Consider the following 27607-nt stretch of genomic DNA (forward strand, 5'->3'; position numbering starts at 1 on the left):
ATGTGTGCGAGTGCGCCGTGTGAGAAATGGTGTGAGAACTAATCAGGGGGTAGCATGTGTTAGCTCCGCTTCCAATATAAGGGAAATCTGTGGCACATACAGTACCTCCCAACGCGACATCAGCCAAAAGCAGATGACTCACCCAATCTATGTTAAATTAATAAAACAACAGCCGGCGACGCTTGTGCTTAAATAGCAGACGATGCTTAGCTAGAGGAATGTAGCATCAGGCCTGGAAAAGGACACTCATACATATCTGTCATGTATCCCATTTTGACCGTGAAAACGACCGTATTTTACCTGTCTTTCCCACCATCCTACCATATTATAGTGTAATAATAATTAAAAGATAAATGAATTAAAACATTCCTCTGCGTCTCCAAACTGAATGCTGTCACTAGCCTCGCAAGAACTGCCACCTGCAGTGTTCTAAGGGTAGGGCAACCGTCGACTCCCAACTTAGTTTATTAAATTAATTTACTTTATCCTTTCTTTTTAAAACAAATATCTGCACTTGCTAATTTTAAGACCTTCGAAGATGACGTCACAACATAAAAAGATTCAAACCAACAACCGTAAAGCTGGAGAAGAAGCTAGTGCTAGTCAACGGGCTAACATAGAGGAAAAGCTAGTGCTAGTCAATGCACTAACATGGAGGAGAAGCTAGTGCTAGTCAATGGGCTAACATAGAGGAAAAGCTAGTGCTAGTCAATGGGCTAACATAGAGGAAGAGCTAGTGCTCGTCAAGGGGCTAACATAGAAGAAAAGCTAGTGCTAGTCAACGGACTAACATAGAGGAAAAGCTAGTGCTAGTTAATGCGCTAACATGGAGGAGAAGCTAGTGCTAGTCAATGGGCTAACATAGAGGAAAAGCTAGTGCTAGTCAATGCACTAACATGGAGGAGAAGCTAGTGCTAGTCAACGGGCTAACATAGAGGAAAAGCTAGTGCTAGTCAATGGGCTAACATAGAGGAAGAGCTAGTGCTCGTCAAGGGGCTAACATAGAAGAAAAGCTAGTGCTAGTCAACGGACTAACATAGAGGAAAAGCTAGTGCTAGTTAATGCGCTAACATGGAGGAGAAGCTAGTGCTAGTCAACGGGCTAACATAGAGGAAAAGCTAGTGTTTGTCAATGCGCTAACATGGCAGAGAAGCTAGTGCTAGTCAACGTGCTAACGTAGGAGAAGCTAGTGCTAGTCAATGTGCTGACATGAAGATGCTAGTACTAGTCAACGCGCCAACATGGAGGAACAGCTAGTGCTAGTCAATGCGCTAACATGGAGGAGAAGCTAGTGCTAGTCAACGTGCTAACATGGAGATGTGAGTGCTTGTCAACTCGCTAACATGGAGAAGCTAGTGCTAGTCAACGGGCTAACATAGAGGAAAAGCTAGTGCTAGTCAATGTGCTGACATGAAGATGCTAGTGCTAGTCAATGCGCTAACATGGAGGAACAGCTAGTGCTAGTCAATGCGCTAACATGGAGGAGAAGCTAGTGCTAGTCAACATGCTAACATAGAGGAGAAGCTACTATGTGTACTCATGTATGAACTGTAAATCTATTGAATTCAAAATGTGCTTCATAAACCCCTTTATGTTTTCATGCAGGCTGAATTATAATCTAGGAATGTTCACTGCATTTCACTGTCAACAAAGCCAGATTATAATCTCCTATTTGTGTTTAGTAAGTGCTAATTTTCCATTTCTTTTATTAAAATATAAGGGATAGTAAAGCTTGGTTGGGGTGGTGGGACGGCTCGATAAAACTTCACATATTTTCAAATCTAAAACTGGACAGGTATGCTCATATTGTAAATAAATGAAATACATTTATTTCATAACTGACTCTGTGTTTACAGTTGTATCATGGCGTTCATGTTCATTCTTCAGCTTTAAGTAAAAAAGTTTCAATTGATTAAAACTTTAGAAATGATCAATTGAAACAAACTGGCCTCAGTTCCTCGTCTGTTTCTCACGAACGCAAAACCCCTGAGACGCCAAATCTTTTCCAAATTAAAAGCATACAGATGTAAAAACAAATAGGAAAACGTTGAAGAAAAAGCCCTAAACTGTGATTGTTAAACGAGAGGAATGAGCAGAAAGAGTCTCGTCTTCACCACTCCACAATAATAATGATGATGATGATGATAATGACGATGATGACATGTGGATAGCAGTGGAACAGGTAGGATGACGCTAACAAAGACGATCACGGTGAAAGATGGCGTGGCCATGCTTCTCCAGCTCCAGGAATAATGGCTCGCACCTGTTTACCGTGTCACCTCTGGTTGCTAATTGTCTCCTTGAGCTAAATAGAGAGGAATTGACGGCATTGTGGCTTTTTGACAGACCGCGCGTGCACGTGTGTGTGTGCGTGTGTGTGTGTGTAAACTAGTGCCAAATGTTCTTTGTTTCTCTCCCCTCGTTGAAACGTGAGCATTTTCAGACACAGTTTTAGCACTAAATATAAAAAAGGAAGGTTATATAGTGTTGTACAAGTAAAGTAAATTATAGGTCAAATCTATTTTCTATTTGAACAAATAATAGGTTTCATTTTAAAACTAAGATTTTAAAATGGATTTGGACCAAAACACTAAAAACTTTGATATTAGCTTTGTGTAAATGATGTTTTCCAACACTTAATTTCTAATAATAACCAATGCCCAGAGGTGAAAGTAATGTAAATGACTAAATAAATCAGTTAGAAATATCTCAGTCCCTCCAAATTCATTAATTCATTGAAACTCCACAACTGTAGTCACAAATTGTTGAATTAATCCTCAATTTTTTTCCTCAAATCGTGCAATTTTGCAAAAAAAAATCTCAAAATTGTCCTAAATTGCACAAAATGTTATGATTAGAAGTCATTTATTGTTTTGATATTGTTGGTGATGGATCACAAGTACTCACATTACTGTAATTGAGTGGCTTTTATGGGTACTTGTACTTTTGAGTATATTTCTAAATCTGTAATTTTACTTGTAGTTAAATACGTTTTAAAAGAAGTAATTTATTACATTTCTACACTCAATCGTTACAAGTAAATTATTATTTTTTGTTTTAAAATGATCAACAGACATTGTGAAACCACAAAAAATGAAAAAACCAAACAACCAAATGCATCACGTCTTAGCCGACCAATCAGATTAAACGTAACATATGGCACCAAAACAGCATTGAATGGAGGTTATTTTCATAAATGTTGCTCTATTTAGAGCCTGATATTTTTATTAGTATTCTGAATTGATGTTATGCTATATATTTGGTCTATTCCTTTTTAGGTTCATACATGAGACGTTTACCGTATGCAACAACTTAATTGAGCTACTTTGACACATTAAGCCGACTTTTAATGTGAAGTCTGACTTTATGTATTCCAGATAAAAAATAATGTGTGCAAAATTACACGAAAAACGAATTCATCTTCATCTTCAGTTGTGGAAAAAGTCTAAAACAGCAGCAAGTATCACTATGTTTTAATAAACATGCCTATTTTTCAACAAAATATTGCACTACATGTATAATCAACCTAAAACAACTAATGCAAACATGGGAACAAAAATAAAATTAATACAAATGTAATAAAAACAAATACCGTTGTGAACAAATATAACATTTTATGTCAAATATTGGCCATGTCGAGTTACTGTGACGTGAAAAGTGTTAAATAACGTCTAAAACAAGACTTTTTGTGATTGAGGTGATGATGTTATTTTCTGTCAAAACAAATGAATCATAGGAATGATACAAAAGGTAATATTTGTTGATATAAAAAAATGATTTTCCCAACCATCCAGCTTGTTTATATGAATTCAGATGGTTAGGAACGAGCTTTGCAACTAAACAACAATATTTACCGTCAATATTTCCAACCACTTTCATAATTGCAGTGAAGGAAACAGTCAAGACCATCTAGACGTGAGGATAGAACGAAAACTCTAAACTCAATAAGAAAAAATCAGGAAAAGGACCAAGAAAAATAAATAAAAAATAAAAGCATGTGTGACACCATCAACACGTCGTACTCGACACTTCACCACTTCACTACCTCCAGACATTTATCACTGCTGTCTCTGAGACTTTCTGTTCTTTTAACCATAAAATAAACGTAGACAGATTTATTAAAGCCTGGACTCCCTTTATAGAGTTTATTGAGAACATCATAATTCGCCTGATATCATTCTGGTGTGTCAGCCTTTGCATATTTAGAATATTTAGAATGACCAGGTGGCTTTGTTCAAGTGGGGGGGGGGGGTTCTCCTTGTAGATTGTAAACATAAGTTATGTGTATATGTGAGTTAACACCTATGCGAAGACATATATATATATATATCACTTTTATTTTGTTTATTTACTTTTATTTATTTAATTAATTTGAAAATATATTCATTTATTTATTTTTTTTTTACTTTTACTCGTTATTTTATTCAATTTATTTATTTATGGATTTACTAAATTTAAAAATATTAATTTTGTTTATCTTTTATTTCAATTTTTAAAGTTTTTAATTGTATGTATTTATTTATTTAATGTTTTTATTCTATTTATTTTATTTGTAATTTTATTTGTATTTATTATGTATTCTGTTCTATTTTAATTGCATTTATATTTCTATTTTAATTGTATTTATTTTTCTATTTTAATTGTATTCATTTTCTTGTAATTTTTAAATAGTATTTAATGTATTTTTGATTCATTAATTGATTTGTAATTATTGTTATTATTATCTCATGTATTTCCTGTTGGCCTAGTGGGTGTGAGAGAGGGATTGATGCATGTGTTTTGTGTTCTGTAAAATGATAGGTCTATAAATAAAGTGTTTAAAATAAAGACAATGTGTGGCATAAGGTTGATGGAGTAACAACACACTAAAAAAAAGTGACTTGTGCGACAGATAAAGATTTAAATGAATATAAAAAGTCGTGCAGGTTTTCATTCTGAGTGTGACAGACACATTTTAATATCCTGGATCAATCAATGTGATCGTACCTGCCTCTCCAGCGAGCGCCGGATGTCGTGAAGAACCTCCGACGGCTTCACAGACGGTTGGACGACCAAAACCTGTAAACAAAGAAACACAAACACACCAGGACATTCAGACGGAGAGGTGACAAGTTTGCAACACAGTTTTCACAAGTTTTCCTGTGAAAACTTCATTTATTAGAAAAAAAGATTAAAACTGTCATTGCTTTTACACCAATCCTGTGCTTTACAAAATAAGGAGAAAAGACAATTAAAAAAACACTTTTTTAAAAATAGGTTTTTCTCTCATTTTTGGTCCCACCCCCCAAAAAAGATGGTTTTATGAGCTAGACTTGAACTAGTTTGAATTTCCTTTAAAAAAGTGGAAAACATAACAGTAGAGATCTCAGTAAAGTCATTTGTTACGTTTCTACACCCAACCATTACTGAGTCATTTTTTTTTGGAGAATATTTTTTTTATTTTACATTATATGGCACATGGAACATAATCCATATAAACTCGAGGCACGGCGCCCAAATCTGGCCCTTTTAGAGCATCTAATGTGGCCCGCCGGAGAAATTAAAACATGAATCATTGTGAAAATGACCAAATAAATCAGTTATAGATATCTCAGTACCTCCAAATTCATAAATGAATAGAAACTCCACAACTGTAGTCACAAATTGTCGAATGAATCCTCAATTTTTCCTGAAATCCTGCAATTTTGCACAAAAAAATCTCACACATTTGTCCTAAATTACACAAAATGTTGAAATTAGAAGTCATTTATTTTTTAATTATTGTTGGTGACAGATTACAAGTACTCACGTTGTTATATTTGAGTTCAGTAATTACACTTAAGTACATTTTACTTGTACTTAAGTATGTTTTAAAAGTAGTAATTTGTTACATTTCTACACCCAATGGTTACTGAGGACATTTTTTTTAATTTATTTTACATTTAATTACACGTGGAACATCATCTATATGTCACACAATTTAATACTCGTGTCAAACTCAAGGCGCGGCGCCTTTTAGAGCATCCACTGTGGCCCACCGCAGGAGTTAACACACAAATCATTAGGGGTGGGAACCTCTGGGTACCTCACGATACGATACACAGCTCACGATAACAGTTATCTCACGATATGACGATACTGCAATCATCGATATATTGGTCAGAAATCAATCTACGATAATCTATGACATAAGAAAAATAAAGATTAAGTGAAAAAAATAAAATTTTTATTTTATATCTCTGAAAGACAACAAATTGAAAAAGTGTCCTATGAACAGTGACACTATTTTAGTGCAAAATTTCTGTAAATAAGTGTAAACATACCAATGTAAGCGTATAATATCTCCAATAGTGCTTTCTGTAAACAATAAATATGGTCTTTACCAGTGACACCATTATAGTGAAATATTCCAGTAAATAATATATTGGTTCCTTCAACAAACAGTGAGAACATTTCTGTGAAGACGTACCTGCACATTTTAGTGAAAAAGCAGAAAAGGTTTTGGGGAAAAAAAAAAAAAATATCGATCCCTAGCGGGAGCATATTGATGATCAATCATGCACAAAAATATTGCGATATATCGCCGTATCGAGATATCGTCACAGTCCTACAAATCATTGTGTAAATGACCAAATAAATCAGTTTTAGATATCTCCGTCTTTCCAAATTCATAAATACATTGAAACTCCACAACTGTAATCACAAATTGTCTAATTAATTCTCATTTTTTTTTTCCTGGATATCATGCAATTTTGCACAAAAAGTCCATCCAAATTCTTTAATTTTTGGTGCCACCCCAGTAAAAAAAGAGGATTTGTGAGCTAGAATTGAACTAGTTTAAATTGCATTAAAAAAAGCTAAAAACACGACAACTTCTTGCAACATATTGTGCTTGTGTTTGTGTGTGTGTGAGCGAGGGAGGGAGGGAGGAGGGGAAATGAAAGCATGAGAGAGAAAAAGAGAGAGATCTCAGGTTACAGCAGCATATGCTAAGCACTCAGAAAACATACACAATGCCTTTGGTGAACAAGGTAGTCGCTATGCCCTTGGGAGCCAATTTAGATTGTGACTTAAGGCAACATCATGCCTGTGTGTGTGTGTGTGTTTCACTCTTGACGCTCCATTGAAACAGTAGTAGTGGTGGTGGTGGTGGGTGGCCCTCCTGCAGGCGGACCCTCCACATCTGTGTGCAATCCCCCTGCTGCAGGACTGAGCCTCAGCTTCTCCATGCATGGCTGCATCCAGCCCCACATTCACTACTTTCTAAGACCCACTTCTTTTAAATTCTTCTTCTAGGAATCCTCTTTCAGAGTCCACACTTTTTAGATAGGCCTAACACAACATTTCCATATTAATGGATGACAAAAGAAGAGGAAGCCCTCGCCAAAATAAAAGAACGACAGTGATGATGACAGTGAGTGGCAGGTGATCTTTGGAGAGCAGGGAACTAAACTCTAGATTAGTGTTTCTCAAATGGGGTACGTGTACCCCTAGGGGTACGCAGTGGCACTACAGGGGGTACTAGAGAGAGTGGACAGTTAACAAATGAAAGTATGAAAAACATGGGGTTTTATCATGTTTATTTTTAGTTAAAAATGATAATCATACTAGATATCACCAGCAGCTCAAACAACAGCTACAAAATCACTAAAAATAAGAAAAATAAACTGAATAATAATTTTTTAAAAAAGACAAACAACAAAATACACAAAATGACACCAAAAACACACACACAGAGAAAAATACACAATGTCACTACAAAAAACACAAAAAAATAACAAACATACTAAACGACACCAAAAACAATAATTTAAATGATACACAAAATAAGAAAAAAATATACTGAATAATAAGAACAGACAACACAAAACACAAAAACATACATTAATAATAATTAAATCAAAAATAAAAGAGTCAGTCTTGGTCCCATATCAGGGAGATGACCATAAATGATAAAAACTATAGAAATAAATCCATTCAGGAGGCACTAAATACTGTTTCATTCACGTGTTAATATAATAATATTCTTTAAAATGTGTGTTATCCCTAATGTATTCCATCATTATGTTCTATAGATGTTTCTAAATATAATTCTGATTAAAATGTTGTAGTCAGACAAAGGAGGGACTTGTAAACCACTGTTCTAGATCCTTCTACGTTCCCATCCCAGCAAACTGTGACAAACAAACATTTAAAATCTCTCAAAAAATGAACTAAAAATCAAAAAAAGAGGTTTTCTTTTAGTTTCATGCAGAAAAACTTGAGAAAAGTTGTGAAAACCAGTGATTTAACACTTTTTTTACTCACCCTCAGGTGAAAGTATTGGATTAAAAGTACTCATGTTATTGTAATTGAGTTGATTTCTGAATCAGTCATTTTAGTTGCACTATAGTATATTTAAAAAAAATATGAGTAAATTATTATTTTTTGGAGAATATTTTTTTATTTTACATTTCATAGAACATCATTTTGATTTGATGTCTTATTTGCTCACCTTCAGCTTGTATTCAGAGGTGAAAGTAATGGATTATAACAATAAGTCATAACATTTTAAATCTACATACACACAAAAACCATGACTACCAGAATTCTCCCACATGTCTGCTGCTGGTCCATGATGTTACTCCTCCTCCTGGTCCTCACAGCCCTTTATAAGCTCCTCCTCCCTCTACACCTGATGACTGATCTGATTACTGATCTGATTACTGATGTGAATCAGGTGTTAGGTGAGAGGGAGGATGGTCAGGCTGAGAGGCCAAAAAGAAGGAGCCATAACAGTTAAAACAATCATGACAAAACTCTTTTTGGAGTTAAATGTAATGTCGTAGTGTACACCAGTGGTTCTCAAACTTTTTGGGCCAATGTTCCCCCTTTTCGTTAACTTTTAAGTGCAAGTACCCCCTCTGTTCAAGTAGAACGTTTTGCTCTGAAGTCTGTAAAAAAAATATATGTTCTAACCAAGATCATTTGGATCATCATTTTGTGTATTTTTTGTGTGTTTTGTTGTTGTTTGTCTGTTCTTTTTATTATTCAATATATTTTTATCTTGTTTTTTTGTGTTTTTATTGTCTTTTTGTGTGTATTATTTTTTTATATGATTCTCAATGTGTGTTATTTGTGTGTATTTTGTCGAGGTCTTGTGTATTTTTCTCTCATTTAGTGTGTCCTTGATGTTATGGGCTTATTTATTAAGGGATAAGGGATTAGTAATTGAGAACGTAATTGTAATTGACTTTCAGGGGAAAAATAATAATTTTAATTGCAATGGAAAAAATGCTGGTCAACGCAATCGTAAATGAATCGTAATTGAACATGGATAATTGAAGATGTAATTGTAATTGAGAAATGTAATTGATCCAACCCTGCCTCATATACAGATTCCTTTTGTTTTATATTTATAAATTATTATAAAACTATATAATCTGTGTCCTTGTTTTTTTAAAAAATGGTTTTGTGTTTTTTTTCACTTGTATTGTTTGTCTACAAATAAATAAATAAAAAATCCTCTTTTTTTTTTTCCGCCCACCAGACAAACATGGACAGAGACATGCAGGAGAAAAACAGACGAGTTCAAGGTATTTCCTCTTTAGATGGCGAGCAACGAGTGATGTCAGTGCCTTTAAATCCTCGCACTGATCAAATCCGAAAGATGGCGTTTCAACGTGTCAATAACAACGCTTTAAAACGTTTGACATGTAGCGTATAAGCTGTAAAAATCACACAAAAGTCGCTCGCAGCATTCATTCAAAGACACACATGTCTCTGACGTGTTATTGTTGTTGGTGTTTGAGTGAAAATAGCTCAGGAAACCAACGCTCACAAGTGATTGAATCTGCCACGGCTCGGAATTGATAAAAAAACACGCTGCGGAGAGATGAAAACAGCTAACGTTTTAAGACAGTCTAACCTTTCCTGTGTTTACCTTATTAAAGAGTGTGTACCTTAACACTGGGGAGGGGGAGGGGGAGGGGGAGGGGGTATAACGCTAGCGTTGTTTAAGCGCTAAAGTCATAGGCAAGAGCAGGGAAGTGTTGATTCTACAAAGGACTACACCTTAGTGCATACACAAACAGTCTATCACACATGTACACACACACACACACACACAGGTTTCCTCCCCCCACACACGCACACACACACACACACACACACACACCAGGGCCTGGCAGCCCAACTTTACATTTTCAGAGAAAATCTTCCTCGCCTCCAATAGTCCGACGTAATTCATTTTCCATCTCTGTTCATTAATCATTGTTAAAATTAGTGATCCATTTCTTCCACTCTGCCATCTGCACTCAGCTTCCTAACAAACATGACACCTCAGCGCCTAATAAAAAGTGACAGCTACGCCCCGGCTTTTCCAAATAGCTTTCTGCATATGTGCACCTCCGTGTCTGGATGATGGCGATTGTCAGACAAAAAGTAGCTTATTTAGACCAGTGGTTCTCAACCTTTTCAGCACAAGACCGCCAAAATAAAGGTTCCAGAGACCAGGGACCCCCACTGTGCCTGTACCTGACAATGAAGAACAGTCATGTGGAGACAGGACCATCTATAAGGGGGAATAAAGGGGAGAGATTTTTGGGGTCCATCCATAAAGTCAGTAAAATGATGGTCTATTGTTCTATGAATCTGTGATAACCACATTTATTTATTTATCTGAATAATATCCACTGTTATCCAGGAACGTTTACTATTATTATAGTCATCTTAAAGATGGAAATTATTGTTTTAATCAGAAATAAAATAGGTTAAAAGTTAAAAGATGGTGGAATGGAATTTAAAAAATCACAGAAATAGGTTAAAAGTTGAAAATTAGAGTGGGCAAAAACGATCAAAGTATCAATATTGGAACAATTAGTTTAAACTGGAAAAAAATAGACGTGAAAAATTGTGAATGTGGTTAAATTGCCAAAAATAAGCATGAAATATGGTAAAAATAGTTTAAAAGTAACAATAATGGGTCAACAGGTGCAACGTTAGGTAGGAAACTGCACTGCCAAACTGGTGGATAAGTGCTGAAAATGTCTTGAAAGTGGGAAAAAATGTGCAGAAAATGCATTGAAATGTGATGCAGAAGTGGCAGAAATGGGAGTAATGTAGCAAAAATACTTTAAAAGAAATAAAAAGGTTTATAAGTGATCAAAAATGGTGGAAAAAGTGCTGAAATGGGAGTGGAGAAAAAGTGATAAGAGTTTAAAATGTCAATACTGGCTTAAAGGTGTCATGTAATGTAAAAGTAGGAACAATTAGTTTAAACTGGCCAAATAATGGGCATGACAAATCTTGTATGTGGTTAAATTGGAAAAAAAAGAATGAGGAAATATGATGAAAAGAGGTTAAAAGTGACAATAATGGGTCAACATGTGCGAAAAGTGGTGGAAAGGGGGTTTGTAAGTGTTGAAAATGTATTGAAAGTGTAAAAAATGTGAAGTAATGAGCATAATGTAGCAAAAATGCATTAAATGAGCAAAAATATGGCAAGAAAAAGTGATGAAAATAGGTTGAAATATGGCAGGTTTGGTGTAGTTGCAGAAAAAGGGTAAAAATAAGCAAAAATCGGCTGAAATTGAAAAGAAAAGAAAATACTCTTAGTTTCTTGAAGGCATCTGACGACCCCCTCCTAGTGACTCACAACCCCAAATGGGGTCCTGACCCCAAGGTTGTGTAAGGTAATGTGAACCCAGAAACAGACAAGGATCAAACCACCATAGACAGATTTAACGTGGGCCTCATCTTCAATGGAATGTGTTAATATTTCACTTAGAAATGTATTTGCCAATGGGGAAACCAGAGAAAAATGACAGTGAAAACATTTACGGTCGGAGCGATGATGAAAAAAGGAGAAGAAGCGTAGGAAGAAGAGGCTTGAAAGGTTTGAGTATCCTGTTTACCACCACAAGCGCTCTGCTTTAACTTCATCTGGAGAAGTGTTGTACTCTTTAACGTCATCTGGAGAAGTGTTGTACTTTTCCATTTAAATTTGCTTCCAACAGCTGTGGCATCTGTGCGTTCGTGTTGTGAGTTTGGATATCAGGTTTTTTTTTGTTGCTCCACTCAGATAACACAGAGCAGTGAGAGCAAAAGAGGCAAAAACCAGTCAGAGATGGACAAAAAGAGAAGGCGAGAACAATACCTAGAAAGTTCTAATTCACCTAAAAACAGTGTGAAGATATAAAGCTGTAGATATAAAGCTGTAGATATAAAGCTGTAGATATAAAGCTGTAGATATAAAGTTGTAGATATAAAGCTGTAGATATAAAGCAGCAGATATAAAGTTGTCCCTGAATGACCTGAGACACAGGCCAAGACGCTGAGCTGATTTACACTGAGGTGCTTAAGGTATGAGCTCTAATCCCTCACATATCATCACATTTCTCTAATGACGGATGTCATTCACATACAGGAGATTTACTCTGTAGACCAGGGGTTCCCAACCTTGGAGTCAGGACCCCATTTGGGGTCGAGAGACACTGGGAGGAGATCCCTTCAAGAAGCTAAGTGTGTTTTTGAACAATTTGAGCCCATTTTGCATATTTATACAGAAACTACACCAAACTTTACATTATTTAACCACTTTTCATCACTTTTTCTTGCCATATTTTGGTTCCTTTTAATGCATTTTTGCTACATTACTCACATTTCTGACACTTCTACATCAAAGTTCAATGTCTTTTCTACACATTATTTCCACTTCCAAGACATGTTCAGCACTTATAAACCCTTTCCACCACTTTTACCACCTAATGTCACGTATGTTGACCCATTATTGTCACTTTTTTGCCATTTATTATTTATCATGACCATTATTTGCCAGTCTAAACTAATAGTTACTAATAATTCACCACCGTTTCCACCATTTTTGATCACCTTTAACCGATTTTATTTCTGATTAAAACAAGTATTTACATTTTTAAGATGAATATATACTGTGACGTAAATAATAGTAAATGTTCAACAGTGGATATTATTCAGATGAATAAATACATGTGGTTATCATAGATTCATAGAACAACTTTATGGATTATTCCCCCTCATAGATGGTCCTGTCTCCACATGACTGTTCTTCAATGTTCATGTCTGTGTTCAACCACCTTCAGCTACAGTGGGGAACGTCTTTATTTTGGGGGTCGTGGGCTAAAAAGGTTGAGAGCCACGGCTGTAGGCACTTATATTTGTAATTCAAGTAAGAGCATACTTCAATCTGTGAAAAATGATCAGCACTAATTAGATTGGACAGTAGACTCAGTCAGAATGGGCATCAAACTGTCCAAAATACACGAATGCAGGAGCAAAACAGGACAAAATCACTCAAATAAGAGCAGAGTAAGTGGCTCTTCTTTTGTGCTTTCTTTCTTTCTCTCTCTCTCTCACACACACACACACACACACACACACACACACACACACACACACACACACACACACACACACACACACACACACACATACACACACTGAGCACCTTCCGCCACTCTCTTGTTAACACCCCCCCAAAAAAAAAAAATGTCCCTTCTCACATCCACACACACACATATGCACAGAATCACAAGTGGGCACACACTCAGACACACATTCAAACACACACTTAACCTCAACAATCCTGTGCTGCTGTAGAGTCTTTCCTCTCTCTCCCCACACACACACACACACACACACACACACACACACACACACCAACACTTTCAGGATCCCTCAGTGGCGAGGTGGTGTGTGTGTGTGTGTGTGTGTGTGTGTGTGTGTGCCTGAGGCGCAGCACATTAATCTATATAATGCCCTCAAAGAGACGGCTTTTTCACACCGCTAACTGCCAAGGACTACGAGGGGCAGCGGCTGAGCCATGATTCAGCTGTTAGTCCAACTGGCGTCCCTGCGCGTGCACACACACACGTGCACTGACACACACAACACACACACACTCCAACTAGTACTCCCACATCTTCCCGAACACACCCACACGGCACACAGTGCAGAAAATGATTCTCCTTTACCAAATGTGAATTAAATGGTTTTTCAATCAGATTGGAATTCATAATTCATTATTATTATTATTATTATTATTATTATTATTATTATTATTATTATTATTATTATTTAGGCCTGTAAATATTATCGAGTGAACTTTTTGCCTTGATTTTTCCGCAGCAATTATTTTACAATATTATCTTTTTTAGAATAACTTTATTAAATAATGAACAATACAAACAGGGGAACTTTAGCAAACTAGTAATCATTTAAATGCAATTGACAATGCAAAGATTTACTAAATTTATGTCAAACTTACTGCTGTGCCTCAGCCGCTGAATGTAAAAGAGTTCGAGATTCAAGTGTATTCTGTAGTTCTCTTATATAAACACTGGAATTTTCTAAACTTATATTATTGTTATTCTTCCGCATTAATTATTTTTAAAACATGGTATTTTTCAGAAGAACTTTATTAGATGACGTGCAATACAAAACAGGGGAATTTTTGTAAAGTAGTAACAATTTACATTTACATTAAAATGCAATTGACAAGATTTACTAAATGTATGTCAAACTTACTGCTGTGCCTCAGCAGCTGAATGTAACAAAGTTCAAGGTTCAAGTTTATTCTGCATTTTTCTAAACCTAGATTATTATTATTATTATTATTATTATTATTATTATTATTATTATTATTATTATTATTTAGGCCTGTACATTTCAGTGCATAAACTTTTTTGCCTTAATTTTCCTCAGTAATTCTTTTAAAACATGATCTTTTTTATAAAAACTTTATTAAATAATGTACAATACAAAACACAGGAACTTCAGCAAACTAGTAACAATATACATTTACGTTAAGATGCAATTGACGGCGTTAAGATTAACTAAAATGAATGTTAAACTTAGTGCTGTGCCTCAGCCGCTGAATGTAACAGAGGTAAAGGTCCAAATCTCTTCTGCAATTCTCTCATATAGACACTGGAATGTTCTAAAGCTATGAGTTAGAATCTTTGTGCTCTTTAATTTAACGAACTATCTGGGTTTTTGTACAATCAGTTAATATGTTTCGTAAGAACAGAATGGCGTTTAACGTGTGGTTCCCACTATACATTTGTAGTGACAAAATGCCTCACTCGTCTTTTACTTTGGTCTACTGCCGGTGGTCAATCATATATGTCAAGGTATCTAAGTCCCGCCGTGAATGCGCGTATGTAATCTGTGCACAGAAAAAAGGCTGTGCGTCACCACAGCAACCAGGTATCACTCTGAGCAGCGCTCCGGAACTCCAAAGTCTGACCTCAAAAATGTCCATCGCCAAAAGAAAAACGATGACCCATAAACCTATATCAATGCAACCTTGTTATGTTCCACTATGCGCATGCGCAAAAGTAGGGGCGTGGCTTATGGTAGATTGGCAGAGGTAGGGGGAGGAAGTGGAGGTGTTTAGGGCGGGACATCGAGACGTTCGCTTTTAAATTTTCTCTCCCTCTCTTTTCCTCCTCCGAACGTCAACTTTAAGGAAAATTGTAGGATTTTGGAATAATTGAGAGTATTTACAACAATTAGAGAATAAAAATGACTGCCATCATGTGATGTAGGCATGGGGAAAACTGTGAGATATCTACAACTGGATTAATTGGTGATTAATGTTTTCATTTTTACTTTGTCACGCGGGCCGAATTGAGAGCTTTAAAGGGTCCGATTTGGCCCCTGGGCCTTGAGAACGACACGCCTCACTTATCTATCTTTCTTTTCTTTTTACTTCATCTTTATTTTCTATTTTGCACCACAAGATTTGTCTTATAATTTTATTGCACCTTGTGTATAATGACAACAAAAGCATTCTTTTCTATTCTATGATCTACTGTGTCGTGATTACAGTTCTTTTTCTTGACGTATGGAGAAGAAAAGTACATTTTCTTGCAATTTAAATGACACAACTTTCATTTATTAGATGAAACATGATGATCCTTGTGGTAAATTAATGCAGCTTTTTTTCTTTCTATAATGTCTGTTTTTCAGGCTGTGAACCAGCACCGTTGTGTGGAGTTGCCCACTACAGATTTAATATTCATTTGTTGCATTGAGAGAGCCACAGAAACAGACAGGGCCGAGCTGTGATTGGAGGAGCCGGTGCTCAGAGACAGACGGCGAGCAGAAGAGTCGCTAAATCATCTTGACATTCACCAAGAAGTAGCCACACAGAAAGCTGCGGCTGCTGTTAGTTCTCCCATTGACTAATTTGGTTCTACTTAACCCCCAAACACCCCCATCGTGCACGTACGCACGCACGCAAGGAGGAAGGCTCGGCGTACGCGTGCACAACAACTCACAATGACACGTTTAATTTCAGGTTCTCGGCACATGTGAATTACTGCAGGATGATGAGGGAGAGAGGGCCGGGCCCCTCTGGACTGATTAGCATCATTTAAGAAAGTCCTTTCTTCTTCTTCTTCTTCTTCTTCTTTCTTCTTCTTCTTCTTCTTCTTCTTCTTCTTCCTCTTCCTCTTCCTCTTCCTCTTCCTCCTCCTCCTCCTCTCTCTTCGCTCTCTCCTTCTTCTTCTTCTTCTTCTTCTTCTTCTTCTTCTTCTTCTTCCTCTTCCTCTTCCTCTTCCTCTTCCTCCTCCTCCTCCTCCTCCTCCTTCTTCTTCTTCTACTTCTTCTCTCTATCATTCCCGAGTCAATACACAATCCTCTCATATATCTACACCCTATACCAGACACAGGCAAGCGGCCCTCAGTCTAATTGTGTGTGAATCCCCCAAAACAAAGTAGTAGTTCATGAAGTTGGAAGTTTTATGAAGCCCAACATAATACACGAAGCGACAGCAAAATGCACAAAATGTCAAGAAAATCACAGAGTGAAAAGAAAAACACAAAAAATGACAACATATAGAAGAAGACTGGCACAGAAAATGCCAATGAAATTACACAAAAAGACAGAAAACTACACAAAATGAATACAATAAGGTAAAAAGTATATGAAATACACACACACAAATGCAAAAAAACAAATAAAATGACAACAAAATATACAAAACGACATAAAAGACACACCAAATGTCTAGGAAATAACACAAGACAACAAAAAAATCCCCACATTGACAAGAAAATCAGCAAAATAAATTCAAAAACTGTGTTTTTGAACCTTGGGGTTGTGACCCCATGTGGGGTTGCCTGAAATGTCTAGTAATAATTGATCAAAACAAATAAATAAATAAAATAAAATAAAAACATTACTGATTAGAATGACATTTTTAAAATGTTTTTAAATGATCATTCTTTTCCAAATGAACATATCACACACAACATAAATATTAGACATTAAACTTTCTCAAATATAAATCTCGTTCAAATAAAGTATGTGACATACTTTCATAAACATGATCAAAAACTAAGTCTCTGGGGTCGCCAGAAATTTGTTATGTAAAAATGGGGTCATGACCCCAAAAAGGTTGGGAACAAACCTTTTTTTAGTTTTCAGACTCTGAAAACTAAAAAAACATGTAGGAAACCACAGAAAAAGACCAAACTCTGTTATTTCCTGTGTTAATGCTCACATTGGTCATTATTTTAAATGCTGACATGAATGTTGATTTTGTTTGTGGCCCCCCCACTGTGATAAAAGTTACCCAACTACACCCTATAATGCAGCTGTTAGCTTTCCCAACAGAACCAGCAACTATATAAATATAAACGTATTTAAACATATACGTCACGAGGCCATATGATGCAGTTTTTCCGTGTGTGTAATGTAAATAAGACAACCCTGTTTTATTTGTGAATATTCCCCATCCTTTTCTAAATTATATAAGCCTTGCACATGGCTTAAAATTTTGTAAAGCTTTTCTCAAAATCCTACTTATGGTTGCCATTCTGTGCCAAAAAGTTCATCTGGCCTGTAAATTTAAGCATGGATTACAAATATTCAAATCATGAGCTTACTGTTCAAATAAACATTTCCAACCAGGAGGGGGGGTTGGGGGGGGGAGGAAAAGTTGCAAGGCATACACTTTCAGCATAATTCCATCTCTGGCACCGCCCCCTTCCCCTCACTCTTAATAAAACAACCACAAAAAAGGAAGGGAAAGATGGAAGGAAAACAGAAAAAAGGCAAAAAAAAAAAAAAAAAGCAAAAACAAAGCGAGTTGAAAGTTTGGCCTGTTCGTTCCACAGCGCGGCTGGGTAAACAGTGTTGATGAAATATGTAATTAATGTAATTGTAACCACCTATGAAATTACAGTGTGCCGGGTGGGCTCGGCGGACAATAGGGCACCTTATTACAGTTTTAAGAGAGGGGAGAGGGGGATGAAAAAAGGCTTAAGCTGGTCAGCTGCTCACCACATGCTAGAAATAATAGGGACTGAAGTCACAATCACTGCGGCTTTGCTTTAGCTTGGCTAATCACTGCACTTTATAAATAACTGACAAACTCCTGGACATCCACAGCTTTCATTACTTTGCTAAATTATTTGTGTGATGGATTGAATAATAAACACACGCTGTGGTCTGATCGGCTCTTTGAAGAGGAGAAAACGTCCACTTCCTGCATCTTTGGGATTATTCTCAACCTCTCGCTTCAACACCTGCATCGTCACCAGAGTCACACCAGCTCCCTTATTCTATAGAACAGGGGTTCTCAACCTTGAGGTCAGGACCCCATTTGGGGTCACAAGACAGTGGGAAAGGTCACCAGATGCCTTTAAGAAACTCAGAATATATATTTTTTAACATTTTGAGCCATTTTTTACCCTTTTTCTGCAACTACACCAAACTTGCCATATTTTAACCTATTTTCATCACTTTTTCTTGCCATATTTTTTGCACCTTTTAATGCATTTTTGTTACATTACTGCCATTTCTGCCACTGTTCAACTTACAGTTTGAACTCTTTTTACAACTTTTTCTGTCAGTTTTTGGCCAATTTTGAAACTTTTAACCAATTTCGGTGGTTTTTAAAATCCCATTTCACCACCTTTTTCACCATTTTTGGTCACTTTTAACACATTTAATTTATTTTAATGCATTTTTGCTACACTACTTCCATTTCTGCCACTTCTCCATCAAATTTCAATGCCTTTTCTGCACATTTTTTTCCACTTTCAAGACATTTTCTGCACTTATAAACTCTTTCCACAACTTTTCCAACCTAATGTTGTTAATGTTAACCAATTATTGTCACTTTTAACCTCTTTTCAAAAATTTCAAATATTTTTTGCCAATTTAACCACATTCACGATATGTCATGCCCATGATTTGCTAGTTTAAATATTGACACTTTGAACTCTTTTTACCACTTTTTCTGTTCATTTTTACCCACTCTAATTTACAACTTTTAACCAAAATCCCATTTATCCATCTTTTCCAGCATTTTTGATCATTTTTAATACATCTTTAAGATGACTATATACTATGGCCCAAGTAATAATAGTAAATTTACTTGATAACAGTGGCTATTATTCAGATGAATAAATAAATGTGGTTATCACCAATTCATAGAACAATAGACCATCTAGTGCTGGGCGATATATCGAATATACTCGATATATCGCAGCTTGTAGTCTGTGCGGTGTTGAAAATGACCATACCGTTAAACTCGCGGACTTTTTTTTTTTTTTAAATATCTTAGTGGCATTATGCACAAAAGGTGCACTTAAATTTAGTGTTGTTTTGAAATGTCATCTTAATGACAACATGCACAAAAGGTAACTATTTGTTTTTAAAATATTGTAGTGGCATTATGTACAAAAAGTGCACTTTAATTTTGTGTTTTGAAATGCCATGTGAGTTGCATCCTGCACTAATGTCTTGTTTTGAAATGTCTCTGTGACAATTTTGCACAGAACGTGCACTTTCTGTTGACAATTTTATGTTTGAGCCACTCACTGTTTAATAAATACAGTTATGTCAACTTTGACTTAGTTGTGATATCCCCTTTTTTGCATGAAAGTTTAAAATTGGCATATATTAATGCAGTATGATCAAGAATGTTTTAATGTAGACATATAGAATCATCATACTGGTGTGATTTTGTGCATCAAAGTGTTAATTCAAGGGTAATGCAAAATATCGAGATATATATCGTGTATCGTGACATGGCCTAAAAATATTGCGGTATTTATAAAAGGCCATATCGCCCAGCCCTAAGACCATCATTTTGCTGACTTTATGGATGGACCCCAAAAGCTCTCCCCTTCGTCCCCCCGTCTCCACATGACTGTTCTTCAGTGTTCATGTCTGTGTTAAACCACCTTCAGGTACAGTGGGGGTCTCAGCTCTCTGGGACCTTTATTCTGGAGGTCACTGGGCTGAAAAGGTTGAGAACCACTGCTCGAGAAGCATATTGTGACCGTGGGTGAGGACGAGTCAACGTTTGGTCACCACTGAGGCCTCTTTCACACTGACAGCCTCTGTTATCCCAGGGATTAAAAATAGCCTCTCTTCCTCCTCCTCCTCCTCCTCCTCCTCCTCTACGCGGCCCTGCCCAGCTTTAAAAGTCTTTCACATTTCGCAAAATTGCAAACAGATGCAACTCAAGTACCTGCAAATAATCTGCCAAGACCAATTTCAAAAGGGAGATTTCAGAATATGCGGGAGTCATTAGACGGAGTATTATTTCAGCGATGAGCGTGAGTGGGGCCAGCGATGGATCACCCAGGCAGATGGGATGTGCTGCCTTTTATTTAGGAAGAAAGAAACCAATGTGTTCTTCCTCTTTCCCCCTTTTTCTTGCCCACAAATGAAGATATATAGTGCACGCGAGACAATTATAGCAGAATATTGGAACTTTCAGAGTGTCAAATTTCCTTTTTCGAGTTGTTTTTTTCCCAAAAACAATCTTTTCATCTTCTTCTTCTTCTTGGATGCTGTGGATTGGTTGTAAATGAACAAAACACACAAAGAGATCCAAGGCTCCGTTGTTTTGTACCTAGTGTTAAAAATATGAAACAAAAAGGTAGACGTCTTTAAAGGGACGGGGGGGGGAGGGGCTGTGGCGTATGTAAATGAAACATGTTCCAGAGACGACGCTGTTGTTATTTTTCTATCGGCTTTATCTGAAGTTTTCTGCTTTAAAGCGACGCACAACAAAGTGTTGGCCAATTAAACACGGTTTTAACACCGACAACTGCAGCAAACTTCATTAGACACTCCATCCAGCTGCTGACAAAAGCCACACACACACAGAGAAACACACACACTAATGAATAATGTATAATCAAACACACACTTCTTTTTTCCCCTCTCTCCCCATGAACGAGCAGTTCAGATCATTGACCAACCCTCGTAACAAATGAAATGTTTATATCAAATGCAATTTGATTACTTGGCTGATTATTATTTCTCATGGGGGGGGGGGGTCTATTTTAATCTTAGACATTTAAAAAAAAGAAAAAAAAAAAAAGATCAAAATCACTAAGCCCTTGAAACAATACATATTCAATCAAACTCTTGATAATTGTAACAGTAGGAAGCATTTTAGACATTCCACTCACAACAAACAGGCTTTGTTCTGCTGTTATGAGAGGCAGAGGGGGGGGTAAGCAAGGGGTGGGGTGTGTGTGTGTGTGTGGGGGGGGGTTGGACACAATCGAGTGCGTGAGAAAGTCAGGAACGCAGGATTTTTGAGCAATTCATCCCTCTCTCCCTCCTTCTATTCGACCCTCTTTCTTTTTTCCAGGGTCGCTCGTAATATTATTTGCTTCCTGTTTCATTGTCGTTGGCATTAAAAAAAAAAAGGGTAGATTTTTGGTAATTGAGCGGTACAGAACATGTGCCCTCCCTGCTCGCAGATGACAGATGGATTATAAAAACTTCAAAGGGAAGCATTTGGAGCACCATGGGGAGAGATGCTAGGTATCTGAACTATCACTCTTTACCCAATGAGTGGCTGACACACACACACACACACACACACCTACACACACACACACACGCACCTACACACACACTCTGAGCTGTCGACTCCACTTTCTGCTCTAAAGGAACTGCACACTGTGAATGAGTGGATGCTAACGCTAATGATGGTGGAGTTTAGCCTTACTGGAGTACTGATATATCCTACTCAAGTAGAAAATGACAACAAAAACAACATGTACAAAAAAGTCTTAAAATGCGGAAGAAATTACACAAAAATGACAGAAAAACACGTAAAATGAATGCAATAACACAAGAAGTACAACAAAAACACACATAATGACTCAAAAAACGCATAAAAAGACAACAAAAAACAAAGAACTATCATTCTTTACCCAGGAGACAATGAGTGGCTGACACACACACACACACACACACACACACACCCATAGCTGTCGACTCCACTTTCTGCTCTAAAGGAACTTCACACTGAGAACGAGTGCATGCTAACGCTAATGATGGTAGAGTTTAGCCTTACTGGAGTACTGACATATGAAAATGTAAATAAAATACTCTTGTGTTTTAGATTGTAGAGTGTAGGCTCTGCTGGAGTGTGCGTGTGCATGTGTGCGTGCGTGTGTGTGTGAGGCGACGCCTATAATCATCTTATAAGCATGATTTATGAAAAGGGCCATCTGCTTTGCTTTCCTTAAGCACAGAGGCAACCTTTAATAATATAAGCACATGGAGAAAAAAGAGGGAGTGTGCACTAACCAGACTGGGGGGGGGGGGGGGTAAGACCACCACTAACCCACATGCAACAACTCTCTTCTCTTCCTGTTTAACTCTGACTTCATAACTCAGCCTTTAGCCTTTAGTTCAGATCACAGCTAATCACTGCTGACCTATCCCATCACAGCGTTTAACCTTAGCCCCGCCCCCTCGACCCTGTCGGCTTCACACAGCCTCACTGTGCCACATTCTCACTAAGTTAAAAAAAAAGGTTTAGGGTTGGTCATGTGTTCACACTGGGACGATACACTGAGTTCGCGATAAACTTTGTGTCAAACTTAAGGCCCGAGGGCCAAATCCGGCCCTTCAGAGCATCCAATGTGGCCCGTCGGAAAAAGTAACCATGACTGAGAACACATGAATCATTGTGTAAATTACCAACTAATTCAGTCGTAGAAATCTCATCTCCACTAAATACACAAATTCAATGAAACTCCAAAAGATCTGCATGACTCACAGTTTTCCCACGCTTATATCACATGACAGCAGTCATTTAAAATCACAAATTGTAGAAAGAATGCTCAATTTTCCAAAAATCTTACAATTTCCTTCAAATTCTTCCACAAAATGTCCCCCAAATTAAATCAAAATTGGTCCAAGATTGAGAAAATGTAAAGAAGCTGGAGATGCTATTTTAATTTTTTCTCAGATAAAGACACAGTGTTGCCTCATTAATAAATAAATAAATTAAAGAATGTTCGTCTGAAAAAGGTGGAAAGTCTATTTTGACTTCCGTAAACACTCATTGTGTTGTCGGCACATTGCATTGTGGGAAGTGTAGTCCCATAGATGGATGCATCTTGGCTTTATTGATCAACACTATGTTTTTATTTGATTAATTTCAGTTTAAGGTCATTCATTGTTTGGTTATTGTTGGTGTTTTACATACGTTACATGTTGTTCATACGTGGAAATGCAAACTAGGGCTAATTAGTGTTAAAATGCATCATCTGTAGCTCTCTTTAGATCAAACTGCTCTGTACCTGAACTAAAATCAGTTTGACACCCCTGTCATAGTCCATGATGGGTTTGTGATAGCGATGCACTTTAACTCTACTTATATAACCCCCCCCTTAGATACATCTTATAACGTTTTATTATCACTTTTCACACCATATGTTGTGATATTGTACATTTTTATTCTGAATCAAAGCATTTACCTTTAAACAAACCTGTGATGTATTTAGTGGGTACAGATCTGAAGTTTAAAAAACCAAATAAAACAAAAGGATTTTGACTTTTTCACCATCAGAGAATAAATTGATGATGAAAACATTCAATTGAATTACTTTAGAAGTTGCTGAAAACGAGGCCCAAAGGAACTGAAAGTGATTCCATCACTGCTGGTCTGTGATCAGACTGGGAGCTGGACGAGGGGCGGGGTTTGTCCTGCTACACACACACACACACACACACCCTCCCATGCATTTGGTCACCTTTTCAGCGTCCATCAGGATTGGCAGTCTAATCCGTGTCGGATCATCTCATCAATGCCTCAGCTGGTTATGTGTAACAGATCCCGCCTCACTCACTCCATCACTCCGCCCCCTTTGCTCCCGTTTAACCTCAGTTGACCCCTTTCCTTATCTGCCTTGGCTTTAAAGGCTGATTTCAATATATTTCCTTCAGTATTTAACATAACTTTTGCTACTTATTCATCTTATGAAATAGCAATAACGAACTAGACCAGTGGTTCCCAAACTTTTTCTGCTGCGCCCCCCATTCATGCTGATATCGTATCGATCAAAATCGGTATGGGCCGATACACAAAGCTGCAATATCGGTATCATATGGGAAGTGAAAAAGTTGTATCGGGACATCCCTAAACAAAATTTGCAATCACAAACGTTAAAACAGTAATAAAGCTCTTTATTAATAATAAGTGCAAAGACAGTAATCTATTTTTCACGTACGACAATTCTAGCGACACCCCCCCTATCATGACGTCACGCCCCCTCCTAGGGAGCGCGCCCCCTGATTTTGAACGAGACTATAGCTAAATGAAATAACGCACGCTAACAAAAAAAAATCATCATAAATTGATATTGTTTGTCAATAATATATTGATATTTTCTCCAATAACAAGTACACTATAACATTCAAATTTTGTTGCTAGAAAGGCGGGACTAGACCAAGTGATCCAATAGGAAGTAAGCTGATGTTTGTTTGCTCATGTGATGTTATGTATTGATCACATCAAATCTGTCTATGTGTGTTTACAAACATTGATACCACATCAGGTTGATCAATGCTAATTGAAGCTTTGAAAAATGCTGTTATGCTTTATAATTTAGTCAACTGTATCTGTATATTTGACTAAAACTAGAATAAATAACTGAAAAAGTCCTGATGACTAAACTTTGAAGAAAACCAAGTTCCATTTTAGTCAAAAGTAAATCATTTTTTTCTGTCAAAATGAAGACGTCCATATCAATCGCCTTTAATATTGTCAAAAAATCAATTGATTTTGAGGAGCCTTTTCTGATGCGTCCGTCAGACATCAATAAGAGCGCAGCAGCTCAAAGCAGACGTCAGTCATGTCTGTCGACGCTTAAATAAGTAGCTCTGCTAAAGTCTCATTTCTCGTTTTGTCCTGGGTGTGGCAGAGAATTACTTTTCAGTTTGCTTTTTTTTTCCCGGACAAATCTGTCACGGAAACAGGACAATCGTTTGTTTTCCTTTTACTTCCCATCCTTCCTCACTTTCTTCATCCTCCTCCTCCTCCTCCTCCTCGTCCTCCTTGAAGCCTCGCAGCATGTGTAAGCAGAGGCACACGTGCTCCCTTCGCCCTCATTACCAGCTAACTACACTGTTTGATTAAAAGCGTGTACAGAGAGGAAGAGAACGAAAGAACGAGCGAGGAAGCGAGAGAGAGGGAGGAAGAGACAGTGAAAGAGAGGAAAAGGTGGGGGGGGGGAGGGGGGGGGGAAACAGGCCGAACCTCCATAATTAAGATCACTTCACAGATTACCTCCGGCAACAAAAGCGCGGCAAGCGGCCGCCCGCCGCCTCAGAAAGCAGATGAAAAAGAGGCGTTGAGGAGGAGCCTGACCTCTGGACACATCAACGCAGTAATGCTTAGTTCAACAAATACCCCCCTCCCCCAGTTACTATACCCCCCACCCCAGGAACTACCCCTATGTTTGCATCCCAGACATAAGTGAAATCCACACGTGGAACGTCTCACTGTCAAACAGCTGCAATGCTTCGCTGGTAGAAACGGAGGTAAAAACACGCTGACGACGCTGACTCAGCACTTGGGTCCCACATTTACTAAAGAGCTACTAGAGGTGCAAAGAGTACTGATATACCCTAATCAAGTAGACGTACGTTGTACCCATGTACAAGTGCAAGTAAGTCATACATAAAATACTCGAATACAAAAACAGTTCAAGCAGTTTGTAAGAATGTTATAAGAAGAAAATATGTATTTTGACTAATCTGTTGTGTTTTTCCCCCCAAAATATGATCTCTATGTATTCAAACTGAAAGGAATTGAGTGCATCATTACATCACAATCTGTTTTAAATCAGGATTTGAACTGAATCGTTGGTTGAGTGTACCCTTACACCCCTATCTGGGAACAAATATCTTCAGCAAATACTCGTTTATTTTAAAAAGGTTTACGATTGGTGAAAAGAAGCCAACAAGCGGTAAACATAAAGTGATTTTTACCCTAAATATAACGTTAAACTGCTCTTTACAGATATTTGCACATCCTTTTGCACGGTTCATCCTCACTTCCTGTAGGCCACAGTGTTTCCTGTCCTGTGATACATGTCTGACAAAACGGAGGAAGCTATTTATTCTAATCACAAAGATCAAACAGGAGGTCAGTCAGAGCGACTGAGGCGACGAGAGCGATAAAAAAAAGCTTTGCAGCGTGAACCTGTAAATGAAGTGGAGCAGCTCACTGTGGCAGAAAGAGAAACTTTAAGTGCTTAAATAACTGAGCTAATATTAAAGGTTTTACAATGTGCTATGCTAATTTTGATCTCATCTGACATTTCTGGCCTTTCAAATCTACGCTAACGCTAACGTTAGCCACAGCCTCTTTAGCCTCTAAAGGAGTCAGACATTACAGTAACTTTTAAATATCCTTATTTAGTAGTTGGTTCAGGCTTGATTTGTCAATCTCTAGGATTAGATTTAGTAGAAATAAAAATAAATAAATATTGTCTTTAGTCTACTTTACTACTTTACTCATCGCACGAATTCTAAAAATGTAAATCTAAATATTATATTATTTGTGAAATTGGATTTTGCAGACAGTTGTCGTACGATGACGGTCATTAGAATGTACTTTTTAGTGTTAGCATGAAAGATTAGCGGTTCATGCTAACAGACTTATTTTGGTTTCCATTTGCAATGGCCTAAGATATAAAGAAACAAAATAAAGACCACTTCCAAATAAATCACTGCTGCTTTTTAGTGGAAATTTAAGCTAATGTTGACGTAGTGCTAGCTAAAACATGATTAGAAAAATAATTAAATCAATAAAAAAATGTAACTTATTGGAGAGGAAACATTAAATATTTGCAGCAAATGGAAACTGTCGGGACTGTCGTGTTCTACGCACCCATGACATCACACCAGTCTGTAATATAATAACCAGTGAGTTTTTAAACTGTAAAAACAGCGACACTGACTCACAGTAGCTACTGATTAAAGGCTATTAAACGTCCTGAAATCATATCAAACATGCTTAATAATAAAAAGTCCTTATTTTCATATTCATAGACAGCAGAAATGCGCTGAAAGATTTAATTTTCAGTTGTCTGCTACAATTGCTAAAGCTAACATTAGCCCCACCTGTGTTATGGTTTAGAATATGGTGTAAATGTTTGATTTTGTCGGTGAGTGTTTAGTCCGTGTCCATTGTCAGATTACGTCAAATTTTGTGCTGTCTCTCTGATCGCCCGTGTACAGGGAAGTCAAGGAAGCATACACCTCTGAAGAATACTGACAGTTGACACCCAAAACATGTCAGGAGATCAAAGTAAATTTCCTCAG

General features: G+C 37.2%; 1 protein-coding gene across 1 annotated transcript in view; it reads right to left on the reverse strand.

Moving 5' to 3' along the window:
* Positions 1-27607, reverse strand: part of znf536 (zinc finger protein 536) — a 281007-nt gene that overhangs the window by 237624 nt on the left and 15776 nt on the right. Inside the window, exon 2 of the mRNA XM_028441311.1 lies at positions 4987-5058. The gene's annotated coding sequence lies outside the window, so the exon portion shown is untranslated. The remainder of the gene's footprint in view (positions 1-4986; positions 5059-27607) is intronic.

The sequence above is a fragment of the Gouania willdenowi genome, chromosome 3, assembly GCF_900634775.1.
Source record: "Gouania willdenowi chromosome 3, fGouWil2.1, whole genome shotgun sequence".
Classification (NCBI taxonomy): domain Eukaryota; kingdom Metazoa; phylum Chordata; class Actinopteri; order Blenniiformes; family Gobiesocidae; genus Gouania; species Gouania willdenowi.